The following is an 18,878-nucleotide window of genomic DNA, read 5'->3' as shown; positions in this document are numbered from 1 at the left end:
TCTTTCTATTTGGACCACAGAAAAAAAATATTCAGAAAAACAGGCATCTCTATAAATAATCCCTATTTATAAATTTATCAACTTCTTGTGGTCTTAATACAAGGTCTACGCGTTTCGAGACCCTTGGTTCGCTGGGCCTCTCATCAGGACCTTGTTTTGAATGGAGACGAGCATTTTGGAAAAGGGGGGAAACTTTTCTGTGTAGAAAGCGGAAGGGAGACGAGTTGGGTTGATCCTCACTTGGATACTTGGAGTGCAGTCGGATTGGGGGCGCATCTCTTCTGTGCGTTTACATTCTAAATGCTCGTGTGGACACCGTGTTGAGCTATCCTCGGAGCTGCATTTGTCAATCAGTTTCCTCCGTATTTGTCCATCGGTTACATCCGCGTTGATCAGTTAATTTCGTCTGAAGACGAAGGTCCTGATGAGAGGCCCAGCGAACCAAGGGTCTCGAAACGCGTAGGGTAAGTCAGGGCACATCTGGAGCAACCAGGAAAGCCCAAGTAGTAGAGGAGTTGCCTGGTGAGGCAAAGACTTCAGCGTCTGGCGGGAGCTTCAATAATACAGACCGGTCAGTTGCTTCTTTGGTGCCTGCCAAGTAGGGGAGTCACTACTTGACCCCCAGGGAGATTTCTTCAGTCTTCTAGTCAGGATAGAACATCGAAGGTCCAGGATGTACATTGCAGAGTTTCGTCCAGGGTAATCTCAAGTCCTAGGGACTGGATTCCTATACTTATACTAAGTTTAGGGGATGGACTAACTCTAAGGCCCCACCTATGGGTGGGCTTGAAAAGAGGGGTGGTTAGACATATTTCCTTTGTCCAGTTTTGTGCCAAAGCAGGGGCAGGTTGCCCCTGCAACCGGTTTGAACTGGACTATGCAAATGTGCCCCCAGTGCAGGACTTCAAAGCACCAGAGAGTGCTCCCGCCCAGCCCCAATACACATCTGCCTGTCTGGTAAGGTGGTTACACCTCCCTTCGACAGGAAGCCTATTGTCCAGGACTCCCCTGCCGGAGTTTCAGTCAGCAGCAGGAGGCCAGACCCGTGTCTGTGGCAGAGACATCCATTTTGTGATGCCAGGGCTCAGGAAACTCCTAACGGGTTTGACCAGTCTGAACATGTCTTTCCCTCTAGAAGGGTGGAATGCTACCCCCCACCGCCAAAACTGGCAGGGGGTAGTATTCCAAGATGTTTGACACCAAACACAACATGTTTTGATGCAGCCATTCCAAAGTTAGTATTTACCGCGAGGTTATAATGCACCTAAGAGTATATGGTATGGCAGTATCTCAGAACAGCCATAAGGAAGCATTTCCGAAAGCTGCAGAGGGGCCCAGCTCATGCTTGGGCACCCTCTCACATAAAACCAAGCACTCTGCCTTCAGGATTGTCAAGGCCTGCCATAGGAGTGACTTATAGGTTTATATGTGTCTGTATATATATGTGGATATAGGTAGCCTATACCACTGTAAGGGGTGCAAGCACACCCTTACCCAGGCTGCAGTAGCAGACCTGTGGTGCCATTTTGGAGTGCTTCCCAGGGGTGGCATAATACATGCTTCAGCCCCTGGTAGGCCTCTGAGGTACCTATGCCCTAGGTACATAGTATACCATATACTAGGGGCTTATAAGGCACTCCAGAATCCAATTAGAAATGTACCTAATATACATGGAAACCATTTTACAGAGAAAGTAGATAGACTGGGGCCCTGAATAGCAGGATCCCAGTCCAACTAAGTCACAAACCAGCAAAACACCAGGAAAAAAGTGGGGGCAACCATATAGTCAGATTCCACCTTCCTACAGCTACTACCAGGAGTGTATTTACGAGGGATAACTTTAAATCAATGTTCTGGCTTGAACACCTGTGCAGACTTATTTACTTAACATTTCAAACATACACATTTGAAAAAGAAACTTCAATGTAATGACTTTCGGGAGTAAGAATCGGAGGGCTAAAGTATTATAGATATTTTTTACTACGGTTTTGTTGCAGGCCACACTAGAGAAATATTTTTCTCTAGAGCAAAACAGAGTACATTTTCACCATAACCTTGTCCTAAAAATTACAAGCATCGCTCAAAGGTGTTGAACAATTACGGACATGTAAAACCCTGTTTGGGAGCATAATGTAGCGGATGCTTTAATAAAGGGAGATGATTCTGCTAAAAAACGTATGATTCAGACAATCTCGATGCACACATGGGTGCATTGTCTGATATTTATAAGTTTCTAATCTCTCATCTTCATTGCTTGATTTTGCTCACCAGAAAGTGTCATTCATATTTGTTGAAATGTCACTCATAATTGCACTGAATTCACTGAAATTATGAAAATGGCACTCATAGCAATCTGAAACCTTGGCAGCTATGCGGCGGGTGTCATTGTCTCTGGACGAAGGGTGCACTGCACTGCAACGAGAGCAGAAGGACTTCAATACCTGGCAAATTAAACTCTCCACTGTGAGCCCTGCTGCCAAGAGAAGAGCACTTCCTTCCAGGCCTGGCTATTCCCTATTTACTCATCCAGCCTCTGACTGCGAGGGAACCAAGCTGCTTCCTGCACCCGAGATTGCATGCTGCTGCCAATGCCTATACTTGCTGTTAAAGGCCCCTTCCCGAGTTAAAAGCCCAACTTACATGCCCATAAGGGATAGAGGGCGACCCTTTATTAAGTGGTATTGATATACACAGAAGGGTAATATGATATTCTAAACTGGAACTAAAAGTCTTCCAAGACAGTGCAAGCAGGCACCTCAATCCGTCAGTCTATAGTATAGGCAACAGGCATGAATAGGGAAATGCAGAGAACTAATTATTCGGCTGTGGCAGGGCAGTGGTTGTTGGTTGAGGCCAAACTACACTCACCTGCTTAGCCCCCAGGGCCCTGCTATTCTACAGAAACCCAAAGAAATGCCTCCAGGTAGCTCCATGCAAATGAGGGAAACCTTTTTCCTCTGTGCACCCTCTCTACGCGACCACATGGAGATATAAGCGCAGGGCAAAAGAGCAGGCAGGGGCCACATTGTGTGCCTCATATAAGGTAGCGCACTGACTGTGCCCATCCTTTGAAAGGGGAGAAAAGGAGCTACTGTGGATGCCCCAGACATCCCTCTCCAGGCAGGTGCCATTGCGTTGTGATAAGTGGAACAGCTACTTTAGTCAGCTGGTCCATTTTGTTCACTAATGTGCTGCCTCCATAGCAGGTGTGAGGTCACAGCTGCCCAGGGAGAGGGGCAGCACATTATTCTGTGCACTGACCACATCTGCATCTGGCGCTCTCACTTACCGAGGCCAGGCTTGTTCACTCAAATATTGGGCTGCAGTTTAAGTCCCATCTCTTTCTAAGTTCATCGGATGCTGATGCTCCCATATCACTCCTTTCTAGTCTGATGCTCTTGCCAAGTAGAAAACCTGCTCTCACTGGCTATGCTTAGAGTCCAGCCCCACATTTCATCTTTGAGCCACAATTGTGCATTTTCAGGTTCAACAGATGCTATATTCCACTCCATCAGTCCATTTAATTGGTTTTAGCTTAATTTTTGTCATTCCAGGGGAGGGGAAACTTTAAGCAGATTACTCTTATTACGCTAGTTGATAGGATGGGAGTCTAGGAGAGTGAAACAAAGTGAGCCCAGTGAGTGAGTCCAGTGAGATGGAGGACTAAGACCAATGAGGTGGAATTCTCAAAACGAGGAAGTCTCATTCCAGAGGGGTGGTAGAAACCTTGCACAGAGATATTAGTCCTATGAAGTCGGGGCCTCGATCAAGTTAAATCGGATTTTTGACAGTTGTGGTGGAGGTCTTAGTTAAGTTATTTGGTGGTCTTAGCACAGTGAGGAGTGGTATTTCAATTTATGCCAGCGGTTCAGTGTGGTGAGGTTTGGGCTACAGTTCAATTAGAAGGTAGTTTCTGTCAATTGAGGTAGGGTATCAATCTACTGAGGTGGAGGGTGATGGTCTCAGTCCACTGAGGGAAAAGTTTTGGCCCACTCATCAGGCTAACAGAAAGGAGTCCAAGAAAAGGGAAACAAGAGTGCAGCTGGGTGAAGAGGTCTTCGAGTCAACCATTATTAAGGTAGGCATTTAAGGCTAGTGGCATACAGGGCTGGACTGGCCGTAGCGGGCACTGGGCAAACCCATGGTGCGCTGCACAGGTGGGGGTCGGTTTTGGGCCCTTGGGGGCCACTTTTGTTACACAGCTATAGGGCCATTTTTGCAGAATAGCTGCAAAATCAGCCCTGTAACAAAATCGGCCAAAAACCGGCCCGGGGGGGGGGGGGGGGCAGCCGAGCACTTTGCCAGGGTCGGTTTTGGTTCCCAGTCCGGCCCTGGTGGCATACTAGTATCAGTCAAGTGAGTGAGGTGGATGTCTCGCAGGGAACAGGAGGTGTATCAGTCTATTTAAGAGGGTTGCTCATTGTGACGATGAAAGAGAGTGTCTGACCAATGTGAGTAGGTCTTTTATAGTAAAATGGGGCCTTAGACCAAAGGGCTGAGTGCCTTGGTTCACATAGGCGGGGGACTTACAACATCTAGGGCCTCATGTAGGTAGCTAAATACCGGTCGGTAACGGCCGAAATTCGGTAAATATCCCGTTACCGACCGGTATTTAGTCAAGTGAGATGTAGGAGGCCAAAAACCAGTTTTCGGTAAATATGAATCGTTAAATACCGATTCATGATTACCGAATTCAAAAATACCGATTCATATTTACCGAATACATATTTACCGAATCGGTAAATAAGAAGTGGTAAAAATGAGAAAAGAGATGTAGGTAAATTCGGTAATTAAGAAATCCATGAAATTCGCTAATTAAGAGTCGGTAATTAACACAGATTGAAAGCAGGTGGTAAGCATCAACAGTGCATATAAGCAATCCCAAAATGCAACAGCATGGACAACATGGCCGCTCTGTATGTCATTGCAAGGCGCCTACGTCTACAGGCAGCAGGACTGAGGATTTGGAGACGGGAGGAACGCATTTACAGACAGCGCATCACACTCTTCCAACTGACTGAGGATGAGATACATGAAAGGTACAGGCTACACCCCCAAACCATCATGGACCTGATAAGGGACCTGCACCCACTCCTGGACCAGCCAACAAGAAGGGTGCATGCCATACCACCACATGTGCAGGTGCTCTGCAGCCTACATCTACTCGCATCTGGAAGTTACCAGGGGGTGATAGCTGCGGTGGGTGGTGTATCCCAGAGTTGCCTGTCCCGTTTCTTCAGGAAGTTCCTGGATGCCATGATGCAGAGAATGCACCACTACATCAGCTTCCCAATCACACAGGCTGAACTGCAGAAAACCAACACAGACTTTTATCACATGGCATAGTTCCCCCATGTCATAGGCTGTATTGATGGCACACACATTCCAATCTGCCCACCAGCTGCCACTGAGCACATCTACAGGAACAGAAAGTCCACCCACTCCATAAATGTGCAGGTAATCTGCGATGCAGGGAACATAATCACTGATATCGTAGCTAAGTTTCCTGGGAGCACCCACGACTCCTTCATCTTCCAGAACAGTGGGATCTACACACGACTGCTTGCCGGAGAATTCGGAGAAGGATACCTGCTAGGTAAGTAACAGTGACGCTCCATTCTACTAAGTGCAAATCATCGTGTATTGAGGCATGTGATTGATGGTACTCTCATACTCACCTAGGCGACAGTGCATATGCCGTGCGGTCATTCATCCTCACTCCCTACCTACACCCATCAACCCAGAGTGGGAGACGATATAACGTGGCACACAAATCTACACGCAACGTGGTGGAGCGCACGTTTGGACGATTGAAAAGCAGGTTCCGCTGCCTCCACAAAAGCGGAGGCGCACGCCAGTACACACTCATCATCTGTTGCAAGATCATTGCCACTTGTGCAATGCTGCACACCCTTGCCACGAAGAGAGGTACAGAGGTGGAACTAACAGATTTTGAGGACAATGAGGATGATTCAGGTCAGCCAGAGGCCAACGCTGCTGGAGTGCCAACAGCAACAGATGGGAGAGAGAGACGGGCAGAGATCACATGCAACTATTTCTGAGGAAGTAAGGGGACACAGCCAGTTGTTGTATGTCATGACGTAGTTTTATAATGCTGCACTACGCCACAACACCAAGAATATGCCATTCTGGCAACATTGCGTAATTACAAGTAGCAAGTCCAGGGTTAAGTCACCCAATTGTCTTTGGCTATGCGGTGCTGCATTAATGTTTGCGGCCACGCGCTACAGTGTGGGATGGCACGGATTGAGCCTCCTCACTAGTGTCAGCCCCATGCCGCCTGCTGCTCCTGCGTGTATCTGGGACCGGGGGTGTTATGCTGCTCCTGCTGCTGGTTTCGATGCTTTCCGCAGCATCCCCTGCACCAGTTGTGGCCGCCTGACTTGTCAATAGCACCTCCAGTGCACTGGTGACCTGCACCATCCCCCTAGAAACGTCGCTGCTGCAGTGTGTCAGGCCCTCCTGCATAGCCACAGAGCGCCGGCAGAGTAGTGAAGTGGCAGTTGCCAGCCGGTTGAGTGCCCTGGTATGACTGTCTCTCCTCTGCCATTCCCTGCGCCGTGCAGCTGTGTCTGCATCGTACTTGCTGCACAACAGCTTGATGGACTGGGACATGTCCCGCATGCCCACTGCCATGTCACTCATCCCCACCGCCATTGCGCTGATGTTCCTGTCCATGTTGACAAAAGTGTTTTTCAGTCCCCGCATATGCCGCTGAACTGACATAACTGCCTTTGTTTGTAGGCGCTGTTGCTTCAACATGTTGCCCTCGAGCCCCGAGAAGACCCCATGGCTGTCAACGTCTGCTGGTGGACTCTGCACCCGCGACCTGCGGTGCCGTCTTGCACCCGTGTGTGCTCCCTGTGAGGTGGAGGGCACAGTGGCATGGCTCCCATCCTGGGGCATAGTGTTTGGCTCCAGGCCCCTGCTGTCGTCAGATGAGGTCTCTAACGCTCGCAACCTGGCAGCAGCACGCCTCCTCGACCTCACAAATGCAGGCGGTGATGTGGCCGGTGACTCAAGCATGAGTGGTGATGCTGGCTGTGGTAGTGGTGATGCTGGCTGTGGTAGTGGTGATGCGGGCTGTGGTGGTGGTGATGCTGGCTGTGGTAGTGGTGATGCTGGCTGTGGCAATGATCCCTGGGCAGAACTTGTGCTGGCCAGAGCTGACCTGTCTTGCCGGTGTACCCTCTCTCCTGTAGCATGTGCAGTCCTGCGCGATGTTACATCTGTGGACAGAAATGCAACATCAGCTCAGTGTACCTGAAGGCCTGCATTGCAAGCATCACAATAAATTTATGTAACACTCTCACATTGTCCTCTGCCTGCTTTTGGCTAATGTGTGTACCATGCATTGTTGTTCTGTGCTATTCAGTTCATGGTTGGGGTTTCCCTGACTACATCTCCCATAATGCATTGCCTGTCTGCACTAACACATGGACTGGAGTGGGATACTCATTTCACAATGGGGGATGTGGGATAGGGGTAGGGGGGGCTACATTGCTGTGCATTCGTCTTATCTTGTTGGGTGGCGGCTCTGGCAGAGCTGTCGGCATCCCCAAGCCCCACAACGCTCTCGTGCTCTATTGTGGCCTCCACCAGCTCCTCCAGTTCGGTGAGGGCAGGTGCCCTGTTAATTCCATCTCCTGTCCGGCTGGCCTCCTTCTGTAGTTCCCCCATCTTCCTCTTTGTGACAATCCTCAGGTCGTACCAGCGCTTTTTAAGTACCTCAATGTCCCTGGGGGTCACTCCAACAGCATTGACCTGCGCCTGGATTCCCAGCCATATATTGCGCTTCTCAGACTCTGGCACTTGCAGGGACTGCCTCCCAAACAGCTTCTGGTGCTGCTTCACCACCTCCTCCACTAGCACCTGGAGTTCCTTGGGGCTGAATTTCTGCTTCCTCCTCCTTTCCCCTCCATCTCTCTGTGTCCTCTGGCTGGACATTGTGATTTTGAGCTGCACAATCAGACACTGGCTCCCTGCCTCTCCTCTGCACTCCCAGCCTCTCCAGGGTCTGTTGATTGTGTGCACCTGCCTGGGTGTGGCCACTTCCTGGTTGGGTGGGGTGTGGTTGCACAGGATTGGCTGTTTCATCCAGTCATGTGTTTTCGTTTTTCCGATTCGGTAAATACCGATTCGGTATTTACCGATTCGGTAAATACCACTTCGGAATTTACCGATTCAGTAAATTCCGATTCTTGAATACCGAATGTTACCGATTCGGTAATTATTACCGAATTATTACCTACATATAACTTACCGATTCATAAATACCGATTCGGTAAAGTTCGGTATTTAAGAATCGGTAAATTATATTTACCTACATGAGGCCCCTTGTGAGGTACGATGCCAATACAATGCGGAAAGGAGGCTTTGTATGTAATCTTGGCTTTCAATACATTTCACCACACGATACTGCTGAGCCGCTTAAATGCTTGTGGTATTCACGGGAAAGCTTGGGATCTTTTAAGATCCTTCCTGGCGGACAGAAAACAAATTGTGGCCCTGGGGGACTTCCAGTCTAAACCCTTTATATTACCTTGTGGGGTCCCTCAAGGATCCTCACTCAGCCCAACTCGTTTTAACATTTATGTTAGTGCACTGTCCCCAGTTATAGACGCCTTCGGTTTTGGCCTCACGTCTTATGCGGAAGATACACAAATTGTGCTATCTCTGACACCGGAGGGAGAGGCTGGTATGGAAGGACGTTTTCGGGAGTGCATGCTAGCAGTGGGCAGTTGGATGGCCAAGAATTGCCTTAAGCTGAATTCGGACAAAACGGAGGTGATATTGTTTGGCAATAGTACGAATTTTTGGACTCCCTCCTGGTGGCCCGACTCAATGGGCACTCTCCCCGTCCCAACTAGAAAGGTAAAAAACTTGGGCATAATACTTGACGATAGACTGACTTTAGGGCCTCAAGTGAATGCTGTAGTATCCAAAACTATCTATATCATCAAAATGTTGAGGAAAGTGCTGCCCTCGCTGCCCAGGGAAAGCAGACAAACGGTGGTCAGGGCTCTTGTGATGGCCAGATTGGACTATTGCAATGAACTTTACCTCAATGCACAACAAAGAGCGCTAAATAAACTGCAGATACTGCAGAATGCGGCGGTTAGACTGCTTACAGGCTCCTTAAGATTTTCCTCAGTCTCTAAGGAGAGGAAAGCTCTACATTGGCTTCCAGTGAAAAGCCGAATAAGATTCAAGGCTCTTTGTCTAGCATGTAAGGCTTTACACGGCATGAGTCCAGATTTTCTAAAGCTTAGACTACGATGGTATGTTCTCAGGAAGATCCCTGCGGTACAAAGAAGCCATGTTGGCTCGGGTGCCACTTATAAAGAAAGCCCGATGGGGGGGCAAAAGCTTTATCTACGGCGCAACAAAAGCATGGAATGAATTGCCCCTCTATCTCAGGACCATGACGGATCTTTTGTCATTTTGTAAAGAACTAAAGACCTGGCTCTTCTCCAAAAATTAAGTGTCCTTTCCACTCTTCAGCGGCCAGTAGTCTCAGATGAATTAGTGAGCGCCAGGACACCCCCGGGTATTTGTCGCGCTCTACAAATGTCATTAACATAACATAACATTATATGAAGTTAGGTGGAGATCTCATAATAGTGAGTTTGGAGTCCTATCTGGTCTGGAAGTATGGAGAAAGTGCACCCCTTCAGGGGACGTGGCATTAAGACCCGGGTCTCCCGTGGGCCCACATCCTCCCTTGCTCTCATGATTCTTTGGCCGGGAGCTAGTGGAAGGATACGGGTTGGGCTTCCAGCTCCTTGTCTTGCAAGTGAGGGGCTGGGGACGGATGGCAGAAAGGTGACTGCGCAAGATACCTGCGCATCACTTCCGGTGTTACAATGGCTTTATGTTAATGGGCTATTAATGCCCATATCAGATTGGCCTTTCCGACTAGGCCATCGCAACACCAAAACTGGAACCGCTGTTGCGCCCACAAGAATTGCTTCCGTAATATAGGTCAATGTTGCCTTTTTGTGCACAAGGGGGATTGATTACCCATTCTCAGTGGACTTCCTTTGTCTGTTCTTGGGAGCAGCACTGAGGGACCAGAATAGGACCGCGTTTCAGTGATTACAGATCTTCCGATTCTAGTACATGAACTAGCACCAGCAAATAATGCTTGTGCACCGGGCCGGCGCAAGAAAATCTTAATTTTTATACACAGACGCTGCTGGTGCAGTGCCACATCAAGAAGCTCGTTTGGCAGCCCAAGATACCCCACAGGATGGGGGCAGACAGTAACGATGCATTTATGGCTACTGCAATGCAATTTACCCTAATACTGATATTTAGTAGTACTTACTACCCTTACGTGATGGGCTGGTCCAAGGCACACTGCCTTATTGCCTTTATTAAATGATATAAACTGGACCTGGTGCTGCTGCCGCCTGCTTGCCCTCAACGTTGTTGTGCTGCCGCTGCCTTGAATGATGATTCGGTACGGGGGCATGGCAATTGAAAAAAATCTGCGCACACTCCTATACATCCCCCACCTGAGCAGCCAAATCCAGACCAATCTCAGTGTCCCGCCCACCGGCAACACTGAACTAAGGGCCGTCAATGCCATCATATTTGAATCTTCTTGGATGAATGGCTCAGGCTCTCACAGCCACTAGCCGCAACACTCTTCTTCACCGGTGCTCGGGAGCAGAGTCGGGAGCAGTCGAGAACAACACTCTGTGCCGAGTCAGTGAGGTAATCAATTTATCATGTAAATAATACTGCGTGCAGCAAACGCGTAGACCTGGCCCTGATAAGTAAGTGCTGGTGCTAAGCCCCGCCACAAATTAAGCACTGAATAGAGTATTGTAATATGCAAAGAAGAGAACCATTTTGGAGATGAGCCTACTAAATGTACAGGCTTACTCACTAATTCAGCCACTTGATCACTCGCTCACTATCTCAGTCACACTACAGACAAACACTAACATCTGAAGCAAGAAATAATGGATTAATGAACAGAAGTGAAATTCCCCAAAGTCAAAAACTACTAAACTGTTTAGAAGTAAAAACAGCAACATAGAGTGAATTGGAGCTAAAAAAAATCAAGAAGTTTTCTGAATAAAAAGCAATCATGACCATATTAACTTGAATAAAGGGGAAAATAAGGCCTTCGATAGAAGAGAATCTAATTATAGAACCAAGATTAAATGAGAAACCTCGAGAAAGTAGTTTTTCTGTGAATAGACAGGAAGAACATCTGGATTAGGAAAAGCAAAAAGGTATGGGGAACCTTAGACAGTTTAAAGTATTGAATTGTAATCTGTTGCCTCCAAAACAGGATTAAAAGGGTCAAGTGAAAGAAAGAGACTGTGTTCTAATCAATGAGTGCGGACCTTTAGAGTGCATCCTGTCAAGGTGAATAGCTGTTGATCTTGCAACTCAAAATGTAAAACTAAGAACAGGTCCAATTGGACTTCCAACAGAACATATATACTGAACCAGACTAAACTATCTCCACAAACTGATAAAAAGATTACTATAATGGTAGACGTAGAACTAAGTAAAACAAGCACTGGCAAATCGTTATTGCTTTGCAAAATCTTTGCGTTTGTGGCCATTGGATTTGTTAGTGCTCAGTGGATTTAAATTGTGCTGATATTAGCAAAGCCAATAGCGTTGACTGGCCATCTTAAAAGTATAGAAGACATTGTGGCATCACTAAATGAGGTGGTCATATTGGAAGTGTGAAAACAAAGTGTGCTGCCTGAAAGCATAGAAAGCATTATTTTCTGTACATGATGCCCATGAAATTGCTTCACGTCTTACATCACACAAGGTGATGGCCATCTTGAAAAATAGAAAACAATGTTTTCTGTACTTTTAGGTATTTAAAACAATGTTGTCTGTACTCCTAGGTATATAAAACAATGTTTTCTGTATGTTTAACTTGGCTAATCACTGTTAATGGTCTTGGCAAAGATGATAATGGTGACCATCATAGACCCGGAAAGGGGCAGCAAGAGGAGGAGAAATATTTGTGAAAGAAGGCACAAGAGGCATAAGAAAGTGCTATCCCTTATCCAGGGAATTAGCTGGTGCACCAGAGACAAATAGTGGGAAGGAGGGTGAGGAGGGAGAGATGGAGTTGGGAATGTTGGGGCACTAAAGGGAAGAGGGTGAAGAGGCACTGGTGCAGGAAAGTGCTGTGAGATAGTGGCCTTGCCATTGCCTGGTGCACCACAGAGGAGCAGTAGGATCAAGAATGGGAGGTGAGAGACAAGGTGGGAGAAATGTTGCCAGTAAGGAAAGTAGCATGAATGTGCTCTAAAGTGGAGGATGGAGAAGGGTATCCACGTCCATGGAGTTCTTAATAAGAATAAACATGTTTAAAAGAGTAAAAGTATTTCTAAGATGCCTTAAGTAGTAGATGGCTACACATTATCAATGAAGAGAGCGGAAAGCCATCCAGTTACCAGTAGGGAAGTAAAATGGGCAAGAAAGACATCCGCTCATGAGCAATGGACTGACCCAAAGACCACTCTATGCAAATTGTTTACAATGCTGTCTCTAGCAAGACCACAGACAATGGAGGGCAGACAACTACATTCTGAAGACCGGCATTGCAATTATGCAAGCAAATATATAAACAATGAAATATGGGAAGTAGCAATTCCAAAATCAATTTAGTGCAAGGGGAATTTAAGACGAAAATGGAGAAGTGGGAATGTAGGAAACAGAATATAGGGAAGACAAAAGTATGCATATCAAATCCATTGTTGATGATACTGTATTACAAGAAAATGATCAGTTGCTACTCTTTCTAAAGAATATGAAGGAGAGTATGGATGCTAAATTTTAAAGTATGGAACTGAGATCTCATGAAAATAGTGACCCATGCCCGAGATGAAAAAATTATGAACAAAAGACAAGTGAATGTGGACATGATGTATTCATGGATAATTAGAGTGCCTTCCTTAACTTTTATGTGGATGAGGATGTAGAATCAGGTAAGGAAAACGTTTACTCTAAGGACAGAAGTAGTAGAGTTTTATGAAAGGAACTAGGGCTAGAATTGATTCACAAAAAGTGGTTACAAAATGCGCACCAACTTTCTATGAACCGATTCAGATTTTGCAAACCAATCTACGTACTAATAGGTTGGTTTGCAAAATAAAGAACAGCAATAATTCAGAGCTTCATAAATATTCATTAGACAGGTCACAATGTGCAACTCATTACGACTGGTCCCAATCACAGTGATGGTGAACTGCAAAAATCTTTCTTTAAAGCAGACTGATTTCCTTAAAGGAAAAAGGGCTGCTTTAAAAAATGGATATATTTTAGAAAAGTTTCAGTGAAAGATGCCAGTGTATCCCTGAACCACTGCCTATTCCCCCTAAAACTAGAACCCCAAATTCCCAAAGGAAAAGGTTCCACAAAGGACCTGTCCCGTTTTGCAAATAAGTTACTGCCCCAATTTAGGAATCGGTAACTTTCCAATGGTTTGTGGCTCGACCTACAGTAGCAAACCAGTGACGTGTATGGGTACGAGTTATAGTTTGGAACAGACATTCGCAGCACACTCCTTCCGAAATTCAGATTCGTAATCCATTTCTGAAACCCATTTACCAAGCCTTTTACGAATCGGTAATGGGTTTAATAAATTCAAAAATACTTTTTACCGTTTGCAAACCTCTGATTTAGGTAGTTAGTTGGTTTGCAACTGTTCAAAGGTTTTACTCAATTTTGTACACTTGGTCATAGGTGCAGGATTGAACTCTGTAGTAGGTTAAATACATTTCCACTTATTAAGATAGCACGCCAGTTGATTTCAAGTGGAGAAAGCTGAGATCTTTTAAAAAAATGAAAAGTATGTAACATGATGAGGCAACCCAATATACCTCAAAGTAACCTTGGTAACTTAGCTGTAATGAAACACAAATGTTTCCTTTTGATTCAAATAAATGTATTCTAACCCTTACTAGACTTAAATGGCCTAAAAACTTTAATATTCAAACAAACTGAAGCAGCATAAAATTATAATTAAGTGATGAATATTTAATCCACAGTATTGGAACAGTGGTAATGGTGCAAACCAGTGCTTTATTTGAGCTGGTGGTTTCCGGTGCTCGGCACCGGCACTTCATTGTCAACACGGTATCTATGACAGTTTACCATATGGTGGCGCTGTTTGTCAAATTTTGTGATGAGCATAACTACAGTTGTTTCATAACTTAATGAGTATTAAAAATGTCTAAAGCCTGACTCCCAAAACTATAAGAGTAGCTTGGGAGGCAGGTATTAGTTATTTTAATGTATATTGAAAGTCTGAATTGTAACACTTGTAGGATTGTGATGGCCAGAAGTTGTGTTGGTACTGTCATTGGCATCGCTGGCAGGGATAGGCGGTGGTGCAAGCTGCAGTGGCCTCCTGACAAGGGCTCTAGGCCTTATGTGTTTTTTCACAAATTCTGCATAGGTGCACACGTGCTTGCGGTGATCACGCAAAAGGGCAAAATTGAAGATAGGTGGTGACTGCTAAAATGCAAAAGACTAAAGGATAACAGGGTTAATGGAAACCTAAAGCAGGTCATCACAATGAATCCAAATGTAGATCATAAACGTATATGTATCTTTATTTATTTTCATTTGCCAGTTCGAATATATGGTATTGAATTGGTGATTTTGTTTAATCTGTTTTTCTGGCCGTTTTTGTGGCCAACCACGATGGACAGAGGTGCGAGAGCATTAGCTAAAGCCGATTATATTACCTAGCTATGTTGTTTGGGGTATATCAAGGTGTTTACTTATGTGTTCCGCTGGATGTTAGCTAGTGGCCTATATTATAAACGTAATAAAATAAAACCTCCCAAAAAGCGGAAAATAAACACCACGTAGTTACAAGGAAGATAAGCTACAACGTCTTCTCTGTTTCCCCAAAGTGACCGTGCGATAACAAAAAATACTTGTAGAAAGTTACCTATATCAAAAGGTAAATTAACTGATATTTTGTTTAATTTGCAGAAAACTGACAATTACTAAACCCTGCCAAATCTTTTCAAACAGTGTAAAGTGACACGAGGTAGCAGAGAAGATGGCGTGTGAATGTGTGATGTGTGAGTGGGAGTGAATTGTGATAGTGCTCTGCTATCAGGCGCGTTGCCCATTTAGCTCAGAGGGCTTCAGCCCTCCCCCCCCCCCATCCTCCCCCCGCCGTGTGTGTCAGCCCAGCTGAGACAGCTTCCCGGGCACCCACACAGCCGCACCCGAGTACTTCACAGGTCTTTAAAAGACCGTTTACTTGCTAACAAGGCTTTGTTGTGTTTTCACCTCTTTTTAGTGCCCCTGCATCTCCACTCTGCATATTGCTGGAAGAATCAGCCCCCACCCCCCGAAATTTGTAGTAGCAATTCCATCACTGACAGAAAGGCTCAGCATAGCATTAGCAATGCGAACATCCTTTCCTGGTTGAACTGGTACAGCACCGTGAGCAGGAGTGCAAGTTTCCCTCCCACACATAACAAGTACAGGATGTGGATCAGCAGTGCAAGCTTCCTTTTTGTTCAGAAAATACCAACCACATGGACTTCAGCAGTCTAAGCTTCCTTATCGTTTAGAAATATTATAGGATGTGCATTAGTGCCTTAAATTTCCTTCCCTCAAAGAATATGGTACATCATCAGCAACCCAGCACAAAGATTCCTCGTTACAAACATATGTAGAGTATGGTGCTCAGATGTATAAGCTTCCATGTCTCATAGAATTGGTACTACGTGGTCATGATGACAGTGTGTGCATAGTAGCGTATCATTTGTCTCTGTTTTTTTTAAATTTGCATTTTACTTTTAGAGTGAAGCAGGAAGGGTCAAAGTATTCTTGCAGGAACAATGGCTCGAACAACACATAAACCTAATGATAGGTCAATTGTCCAGCCCCTGGAGGATTAGGGAGATTTTCTGTTTGTTGGGGAGGAAACGACAAAAACTGACCAATGGACCCAGCCCATGGCAGACACCCTCTCTTCAGAAATCTACTTTGCCACCCCTTCCCAAGACATCTTATTGAATCCATATGGTTAGTCCCTTCAGACTTACTCCTTCCTCCCACACAGAACAGCAAGCTCATGGACTCTTGGAGAGGGATTCAACGCCTCTTTGTATTGTAGTGTATTTTATTGTATGGCACACTTGTATAGCGCAGACTGTCACCCTACGGGTATCCTGGCGCTTTAAGACCAAGGCGGATAGGATCAACAGAAACGGGCATGACTATTAACAGGAAGCATTACTTCTCATTCCTGGCAAATAACCACATCTTTAGGCTTTTTCTAAAGCCTAGCAGGGAGTTCGCTTGTCTGATGCTCCGAGGTAGCTCTTTCCAGAGACGTGATGCTGCTGTACCAAAGGCCCTACCTCCCATCCTGGATTTCTTGAATATGGTAGTTGTAGCCAGGTTTGCACTGGAAGAGCGTAAATGTCTAGTAGGCTTATACCAGATGAATCTCTCTTGCATAGCTACCGGACCTGTACTATGCAATGCTCTATATACCATACACAGGGATTTAAAGTTAATTCTATCCCTGATGGGAAGCCAGTGGAGGTCCCTAAGAGCCAGGGTGGACAAGGGGCTGTGCTGCCTATTAAGTGCCAATTTGGCTGCTATAGACTGGACTCTTTGCAGCTCCTGCAGGATGTATTGAGGAGCACCCAATAAAAAGAATTGCAATAGTCCAGTCTACTCAGAATTATGCTCCTCACCACCAAGGGTCTAGCCTCACTGGGTAAGAGTGGTAAAATCTGCCGAAGTGCTTTTAGCAAGGCAAAGCATACACTGATTGTTTTCTTAGCCTGTGACAGCATCTGAAGATCTTCATCCACCATGACACCCAGATTGCGTACTGTTTTAGCTGGCACCAGGGGGTCGTCCTCCAGCGTGAGTCTGAACTCACACGGTAGGGGCTTTAACAGTCTTGCTGCAGAGCAGTATAACCGCTCCGTTTTCCCCATATTGAACTGCAAAGAATATGCTTTAAGCCAGCCAGAAACGCGACGCATGCATTCCTGGAAGGTATCCATAGACACTGCGTACTTCCCTTCCAGGGAAAACACCAGTTGGGTGTCATCGGCGTAATTAACCAAATCAATCCCTAATGATTTTATGATGGGGATCAGGGGGCAGAAGTAAATATTAAAAAGAATGGGGCTTATTGCCGACCCCTGGGGCACTCCATGGCAGACCAGGGACTTTGGGGAGGCAAATGGTGCCATGGTTATAACCTGTTGTCTATGTGACAAGTATGATTGCATCCATTTCAAGGCGCAGCCTTTCACCCCCAGTCTCTCCAACCTTCCTATCAGCACTGCGTGGCTAACCGCGTCGAATGCGGCCGACATATCCAGTAATACCAACACCGAGGAATCACCATTGTCGGCTCGCATTCGTAGCTTATCCATCACGGTTGCCAAAGCGGTTTCCGTCCCATCACCTGGGCGGAACCCAAACTGATCCCTGTCCACTAGATGGTTTTCCTCAAGGTAACTCGACAGGGACTTGCTGACAGCCTTTTCCAAGATTTTTATAGGATAAGGCAAGAGGGATATAGGCTTAAAATTAGCTGAGCTTGTTGGATCCAGGGAAGGCTTCTTTAACAGGGGAGTTACCACTGCCTGCTTCCATACTTCTGGGACTACTCCTTCCTTCACAGATTGGCAACATATCAGTCGCATCCATGGGAATATTTCAGGACCATATTCCTTCGGGGATCTAGGGGGGACCCAGAGGACACTGTGGTAAATAAAATTCCTTTACCGGGACTTAATTTGATACGGAAACATAATAAAATAGCTCAGTAAAATGAGAGGCAGAATCCGTGGTATTAGAGGTTCGGAATGGGCTTTATTCCAATGAACGATTATAATCGGTTGCTCCAAGTTCCATCACCACGGAGGTTCAGGAAGTGAAGTACATACTTTATTGACAAGAAATGACTTTTATAGTACATACATTACAATGAAGCGAATGCAGTAGGCGTAACAATTGATAAGGAAAATGACGATTCATATGCGTAACCGAAAATGGGTGTAATAAGGAGTAAAAAGGAACATAATTGGTTATGATGTCATATATAGGTGGATCTATAAGATAATACTTGGCATAGATGCGCGCGCAGCAGCATGACGTGTGATTGACGTGCAACTAGGGGGTGAAGGGGACTTGACATTTAGCTCTACATGTGGAGACGAAAAGTCTGGGGGGTCAAGTCAACCTAATCCCAAATCATATCTAACATCCTATGTTTAAAGAACTATGTTATCCACAAAAGAAGGACTCTCGGACAGAATCTATTCTATACTGACTGTGTGTGCGTGTACAAGCGTCTAAGTGTCTACACTAAATGCGAGGGGGTAGGAATATTCCATGGTAACAGGACTATGAATTACTTGCAGAGAAGCCGAGCCATTGCTCGGTAGCTGGAAGGAATGTTTACTTAAACTACTAGACAGGAATGCATCGGCTGAGGGGTGAAGCAGATAACTCGAAGGTGAAATACAGTTCTTGGCAGAGAATAGGCTGATGTCAGGCTTCGTGAGCCGCGCAGAGAATGAGACAAAGTTCATGGTCACAGATGCAGGCTCAGACTGGAGTTTTCAGAGGCAGAAGGCAAGAAGAGTTTGATGACAGAATCAGGGCCTACTTGCCTGGACTGTAAAATGTCATAAGTGAACCATATAAGGCCGGTGGCCTTTCATACTTAAGAATGGAATATCCGGCCTATTCATGGCGGATCTGACAGAGGACATGTTGGCGGTGGACGCACATGTGTTTGCGTCTTCATAACTGGAACTGGAGGGAACATACATGTACTTGTAACATGCACATAGAACCGT

Source organism: Triturus cristatus, chromosome 9 (assembly GCF_964204655.1).
Source record: "Triturus cristatus chromosome 9, aTriCri1.1, whole genome shotgun sequence".
Taxonomy (NCBI): domain Eukaryota; kingdom Metazoa; phylum Chordata; class Amphibia; order Caudata; family Salamandridae; genus Triturus; species Triturus cristatus.
Note: the sequence above shows the minus strand (reverse complement) of the source record.